The sequence below is a fragment of the Myotis davidii genome, unplaced genomic scaffold, assembly GCF_000327345.1.
Source record: "Myotis davidii unplaced genomic scaffold, ASM32734v1 scaffold500, whole genome shotgun sequence".
Lineage (NCBI taxonomy): Eukaryota > Metazoa > Chordata > Mammalia > Chiroptera > Vespertilionidae > Myotis > Myotis davidii.
Genome location: NW_006293949.1, coordinates 202,571 through 209,989, shown reverse-complemented (window position 1 = coordinate 209,989; position 7,419 = coordinate 202,571). Strand labels below are relative to the sequence as shown.

Genomic DNA, 7,419 nt, shown 5'->3' with positions numbered 1-7,419 from the left:
CCACGCCCTGGCTTTTTGGTTCACGATCATTCTTACGTTCTTAAGAGATATGCGCGGACGGCCTTATCTGAGGCAAAAGAGAGAGGATGAACTTTTAGGTAGTGTAGATGGTAGAGATTATTTCAGTTCTGATTCCTTGAACAAGAGAATAATTTTGCTGGAGTAAAAACGGTTCTAGGCATCACAACGTAATACATATTAGAATTATATACGATGATTCTCCAAACACTGTTGTTACCTATGCAGTTCATGCTATTAAATGGGCAAATGAGCTAGTGGGTAGTATGAAGTCACTGACCGCTAGAACAGGACGTGGTCTTGAAGTTCACTAAGTTACAACACCCTGTTTTTCAGAAGGGGAAATTCAACTCAGAAAGAGGAAGACTCTTCTTTAAATAGAGAAAGAAAGAAAATGAGATAGAAATAAAATAGAAAGGGCGGGGGAACCGAAGATCATCCATATACCTACTACCCAGATACAGTGTTTATCCATATCTATCCATCATCCTTCCAGTTGCTTTTCCTATGCACATATACATGTAAATATCCTTTAATGAATTCATACTAAACATACTATTTGGTATATTTAACAGCTGAACAGGTGAAACCTAAAATATTCAACAAATGAAAGCATTCAAAAGCTATAAAAATTTCCAATTGAAATAAAGTACTGCTTCTCAAATGTAAGTTTCCAAAAGAATCATCAGGGTATTTTTAATAACATACAGATTCCTGCTCTTTATTCCCTCAGAGATTCTGAAATAGTAGGTCCAATTTTGTGTGTGTGTGTGTGTTTTGTTTATATTATTATTATTATTATTATTATTATTATTATTTTTACCAAGAGCTATTTCTCAATCCTGTTGGAATCACTTGTGGGGCTTTAAAACCAGAGGTGCCCTCTTGGTCCCATCCCTTGAGATTCAAATTCAGTTGGTATAGAGTGGGGCCTGGACATTGTATTTTTCTCAAAACTCCCTAAGGCAATATTAATGGGTCAGAGATTATCTCTAAGTGGCTTCAACTTTATAATTCTAGGAATCTATAAGAGTAAATGCTCTTTTATTTAAAATACTAGAGGCCCGGTGCATGAATTAGTGCATGCGGGGTCTGCCTTGGTCTGGCCTGCGGGATGAGGCCGAAGCTCTCAAAACAAAGATCATTTTTATGCTGATGCTCCAGAATTAGATTCATTCCCTTCATCTGTCCCTGGTCGAGCTCCCAGTTGAACTCCCGGTCAAACTCCTGGTCAAGGGGACAGTTTGCATATTAGCCTTTTAGTATATAGGATAAGGAAGCAAAGTGCCTCAATGAGTCAAAGATCTGGTTTAATAAATTATTGCCCTTAACCTCTTGCAGATGTCATCAAATTAAAAAATGGAACACTCGCTCCTGGTTTGGCTCAACGGATAGAGCATCAGCCTGCGAACTCAAGGGTCCCAGGTTTGATTCCGGTCAAGGGCATGTACCTTGGTTGTGGGCACATCCCCAATGGGAGTGTGCAGGAGGCAGCTGATCAATGTTTCTCTCTCATGGATGTTTCTAATGCTCTATCCCTCTCCCTTCCTCTCTGTAAAAAATCAATAAAATATATTTTTTAAAAAAACTAAAAAAAAAAGGAACACAGTAAGATAGAGCAGCCTTTTATACTAAATCCACATTGCAACCTTTTCCCCTGCCAAAACAAATGCTGGTTTCTTGACTGGGACAGGCATGTTCATGAGACAGAACAATGTTTTGGAAGTCATAGGTAAGTGGTGGGTATTTTGTTAAAAAAGAAAAAAGGCTAAAAATACTTAAAGCTTTGTTTATTCTGAGCTTCTATACTTAGAGTTGTTTAATGTTCCCCCCATCTCAAACCTTGTGAAAACTACTTACTTTTTTTAAAATAGGTTTTTATTGATTTCAGCGAGGAGGGGAAACATCAATGATGAGTGAGAATCATTGATCAGCTGCCTCCTACATGCCTCCTACTGGGGATTGAACCCACAACACAGGTATGTGCCCTAACAGGGAATTGAACCATGACCTCCTGGTCATAGGTCGATGCTCAACCAACTAAGTCACAAAGGCTAGAGCTGAAAACTACTTACTTTTGTATGCAATGTCTTTCATTACCCCAGCCCAGTTGAAGGAGCTTTCCCTAGGCTCTTCTGCAGTACAGTCAAGCCTGTGGGACTAGGGTCTATATTTAAGGAGCTCCAGAAGATCCCTTCCAATCTGAGCTTCATATGTGTTGACTAGATTGTTGATAGTGCTGAATCCAGAGTCCTTTCATGTGCACTTCCTCTCCTACCATACCTCACACTTCCCCAGTGGGTGAAATTCCTCAGTAAACACATACATACACACACACATGCCCAGTTAGATTATGAGTCTTTGGAACCCTTTGAGAGCTCATGATTTTTTGGCCAGGGAGTAGGGATCACTAGCAAACACTTCTTAAATGTGAAGACACTGAATGGTGTAAGAAATCATGAACTTATCACATTTGGTAAATGATAGACAATGAAATGTGTAGGTCAGAGGAACAGAAAGAGTCTGTCCACCCAGCATTAGCAGGGCCAAATGCTAAACACTGAAAATTGCAGTGGAGAAATATTAGTTATTTTATTATAAACTAGAGGCCCTGTGAACAAAATTCGTCCAAGAGCAGGCCTTCACAGCCCTGGCTGCCCTCGTAGCCCCAGCCACCCTTACAGACCCAGCTGCCTCGGCCCTCGCAACCCCAGGTTTATCCATCTGGAAGGTCGTGGGGATGGTCATTCCACTGTTCAGCTGTTCAGTCGATTTGCATATTACCCTTTTATTATTATAGATGACAACACCCAGGAGAATGGGAAGCTGATGTTCAATACCCCCAACTGCCTGATGGCATGTAGGTTACAGGTAATAAAGGGCAAAAAGACAAGACACTTGTATGTTAGGGGTTTAGGGTCATACTGGGTGCTGATTGATCAGAGGTGAGGTAAAGGTAATAAACCATTTCTTCTAGTCTTGAGGATAGTTCTGCGGTCTGTTCCTGTGTCCTTCTGTCTGGTTTCTTTGGAAAGTAACCAGGGGATCATTCCACCTGAGGGACTGGAGCCGAAACATAACTTAGGTCAAGATGTTATCATTAGCCTGCCAGAGGTCCAGACCTTGACACCATTAGTCAGGACTGAGTTCTATCTTTTGCTGCCTCATAGGTTACTGATTTTAGGGCAGGGGGGAGGATAGGTCTCTGGGGAGTATGTATACATATACAGAAAGAGACATGATTTGTAGAGCTATGATTTCAAGCTAAATTTAATCAATGTCATAAGGACCCTCAGTTTCATAGGCAATGAAATGTGTGAGTCAGAGGAAGGAAATTAGCAAAGATACATAGATTTATAATTTTAAAATGATAAATATGAATTAACTCAATGAATGAGTGGCCCTAAGGTGTTGCTGTCATCTACTTGCCATCTTATGGCTTTTTTTTTTATCTTCATCCTCTCTCTCTGCCATTTTTCCTTTCTTGACTAATCCTTGTTTAGTTTCTTCTATACTCCTTTTACCTTTCTCCTTCTTTTTATAAAATATGTTTTTATTGATTTCAGAGATGAGAGGAGACAGAGAAAGAGAGATAGAAACATCAATGATGAGGGAGAATCATTGATCGGCTGCCTCCTGCATGCCCCACACTAGAGATCTAGCCCACAACTCGGGCATGTGCGCTGACCGGGAATTGAACTGTGACCTCCTGGTTCATAGGTCAACATTCAACCACTGAGCCATGCCGGCGTGGTTCTCCTTCTGACATGTTCCCCTTTTCTAGATAATGCCTTCAAACTGTAGCAGTCCGGTTATCATTTAACCCCAATGTAGAGGTCAGAAAGAGCTCAAGGGGCTGCCAACCCTTGACCAAGAACTCACTGGGTGCATAGGGACATGTCATTTTGAATTATTAGTTTTCCCGAGGAGGATTCTTCTCAAATCCCCCTTCCCCAATCCCCAACACCACCACCACAGATCTAGTCTAACCTGCTAAAATGAAATGATTCTCAACTTTGAGCATGCATCAAAATTACCAAGGGGCTTTTTAAAATACAGATTACTAGGCCCTGATATGGAGGTTGAGCAAATCTGGGGTGAGGCATGAGAATCTGCATTTCTAGCAATTTCTCAGATGATCCTGATACTGCTGTTCTGGAAACCACACTAAGTAACCAGGCCCCAAACTCATGTTCGTGGTTAGCTGTCCTCTAGGGATGGGATTAAGAGGTGGGAGAGAAGGGACTTTTATTAACTTGTGCTGTATTGAAATTTTTACAGCAATTGGATTCTGTTTGTAATAATGATTTTTAAATTAATGTATACAAATCATTAAAAATTGAAATACTTTTACCTAGCTGGCTTGGCTCAGTGGTTGAACATCGACTTATAAACCAGGAGGCCACAGTTAGATTACTGGTCAGGGCACATGCCCGGGCTGTGGGCTCACGGGAGTCCTCCCACCCTCATACCCCCACCCCCAACCCCGTGCAGGTGGCAGCTGATGTTTCTATCTTTCTGTTCCTCACACTTCCTCTCTGAAATCAATAAAAATGATTTAAAAAGATTGAAATAATTTTAAAAGATATAAAATCTAAAGGAAATACCCTTTCCCCTCCATTGGACCCCAGTCCCACTCCTCAAAGTAATAACTGTTGCCTGGTCTGCATGGCTCAGTGGTTGAGTGTCGACCTAGGAACCAGGAGGTCATGGTTTGATTCCCAGTCAGGGCACATGCCTGGGCTGTAGGGCGTGCAGGGTGCAGCTGATCAATGATTCTCTCTCATCATTGATGTTTCTATCTCTCTCTCCCTCTCCCTTACTCTCTGAAATCAATAAAAATACATATTTTTTTTAAAAAGCAATAACTGGGTGATATCATTGAGCGGGCAGGCAGGGTCGGACAGTTTGAATGAGATGAAGACAGAATGGAAGCCAGCACACCAGTGGACATGGTTCCTCTATGAGCCAAAGATGGCAGTGAACGTATATTCAACGTCAGTCACCAGTGAAAACCTAAGTTGACATGACAAGCTGGCCTGGTCCCTTCAGTTGAATCTGACAAAGGTCGAACAGTTGTGCTCAGGGGCTGCCTGTTGTCAATTTATGGACATGCTGTTCCCTGGCTCCATTGCCTTGAAGAAAGTGAAATTTCAAGCTAAGCTAGAACATGAATACATCCAGAATTTCAAAATACTACAAGCAGGTTTTAAGAGGATTGGTGTTGACAAAATAATTCCTGTGGACAGATTAGTAAAAGGAAAGTTTCAGGACAATTTTGACTTCATTCAGTAGTTCAAGAAGTTTTTTGATGCAAACTATGATGGAAAGACTATGACCCTGTAGCTGCCAGGCAAGGTCAAGAAACTGCAGTGGCTCTCTCCCCTGTTGCTCCAGCTATGAACAAACCTAAGAAACCTCTCAGCTCCAGCAGTGCAGCTCCCCAGAGGCTCACTGTGACACGCAGAACTAATGCAGCCCTAAGTCTGGCTCAGGTGTGCTTCGAAAGAATCCTGGTGTGGGCAATGGGGACCATGAAGCAGCTGAACTGATGCAGCAGGTCAGCGTATTGAAACTTACCCTCGAAGACTTGGAGAAAGAGATTTCTACTTTGGGAAGCTAAGGAACATTGAATTGATTTGCCAGGAGAACGAGGGGGAAAACTACCCTGTATTGCAGAGGATTGTGGACATTCTCTATGCCACAGATGAAGGCTTTGTGATACCTGATGAAGGGGACCCACAGGAGGAACAAGAAGAGTATTAACAGCTTGGACCAGCAGAGCAACATCCAAATTCTTCACTCCAAATCATGTGCTTAACTGTAAAATACTCCTTTTTATTATTTTTAGAGGACTCACTGGTTTCTTTTCATAAGCAAAAAGTACCTCTTCTTAAAGTGCACTTTGCAGAAGTTTCACTCTTTTTTCAACAAGTTTGAGTTAGGAGCTTTTACTTTGTAGCAGAGCAGTATTAACATCTAGTTGGTTCACTTAGGGAACAAAGGGGCTGACCATATGGATGCTGGTAACACTGATTGCTGGAAGTGTTTTTATGTGATACGCTGAGGTGGATACCTCAGTAGTGAAATGTAAAGACTGATTTTAATTTTAATTTTGCTTTGCCTACAGCCTATTCAGTTCCTTTGTTTGGCAGAATTCTGCAAAATGTGTGTCACCCACTACTGAGCTTGTTCAGCCCCTGATGTAATTGTATTGACTTGTTGATGGTGGTAGTTTGTCCTAAAATGTGTGTAGAAAGCAGGTATTTTATAATAAATTGTTGTGTAATGCATTCTCTGTGTGAAATTCAAAGAGAAACCCAGATTCAGTGATTAACAATGCCAAAAATGCAAGTAACTAGCCATTGTTCAAATAACAGTGGCGCTATTTTTCTTTTGTGGCCTTTAGACTTCTGTTGCCCTAAAATTCCATTTTATTGAAAACCCAGTTGCCACCTGGTCTTTCTTGACAGGTTTTTTTTTTTTCTTTTTCTACTTTAAGCAGTTTCTAAATAAAATTCTGTATTTCAAGAAAAAAAGCAATAACTGTTAATAGTCTCTTTTTTTACATGCTCAGGTAAAAAAAATATGCATATATCTGCATATATATATATACTCGTATTTTTAATTAGACAAATGCGAGCCTGCTCTTCATATTGTTTAGTGACCTGCTTTTCTCACTTATTTACATATCTTGAAAATGTTCCTTAAAACTTATATGGCTTTACCTCATTCTTTTGGATGGCTGCATAACCTTTAATTATGTAGCTGTATCACAATTTATAAAAATACCACAAATATTCTTAAACTCCTGCTTCCCCAAATTCCTACATTTGTCTGCAGCATAACCACGTGGTTAACATAGGGATTGCATGACAGCACACCACCATTAATATAGGGGAATTTTAATAAACCATTTGGATTTATGGCACTGATTTGAAAACCAGATACTTCCCATAAAATAAGCTTTGCTGGTGTGACCAGATCAAAGCAGGATCCAGCAGTTGGGATGCTGAAGTGGATTTTTGGAACCCATTCAGCCATCAGATTGTCATTCAACCTTAGGAAATTCACTTCCTGCTCTTTGTGCATCTGATCTCCCTCTCAGCACACACATGAAGACTATCCTGCCCTAGCTGGTTTGGCTCAGTGGATAGAGCATAGGCCTGGGGACTGAAGAGTCCCAGGTTTGATTCCAGTCAAGGGCACATGCCCAGGTTGTGTGCTCGATCCCCAGTAGGGGCCATGCAGGAGGCAGCCTATCAATGATTCTCTCTCATCACTGATGTTTCTAACTCTCTCTCCCTCTCCCCTCCTCGCTGAAATAATAAAAATATTTTTTAAAAAAGATTATCCCTTGACCTGCCCCCAAGCCCACTTGGAGGAGACAGAGACATAGTC

The 7,419-nt window shown here is 41.0% G+C and overlaps 1 pseudogene; it reads left to right on the top strand.

Moving 5' to 3' along the window:
* The first annotated feature begins 4,992 nt into the window (after nucleotides 1-4,992).
* Nucleotides 4,993-6,028, top strand: LOC102760261 (annotated as a pseudogene).
* Nucleotides 6,029-7,419: the final 1,391 nt, after the last annotated feature.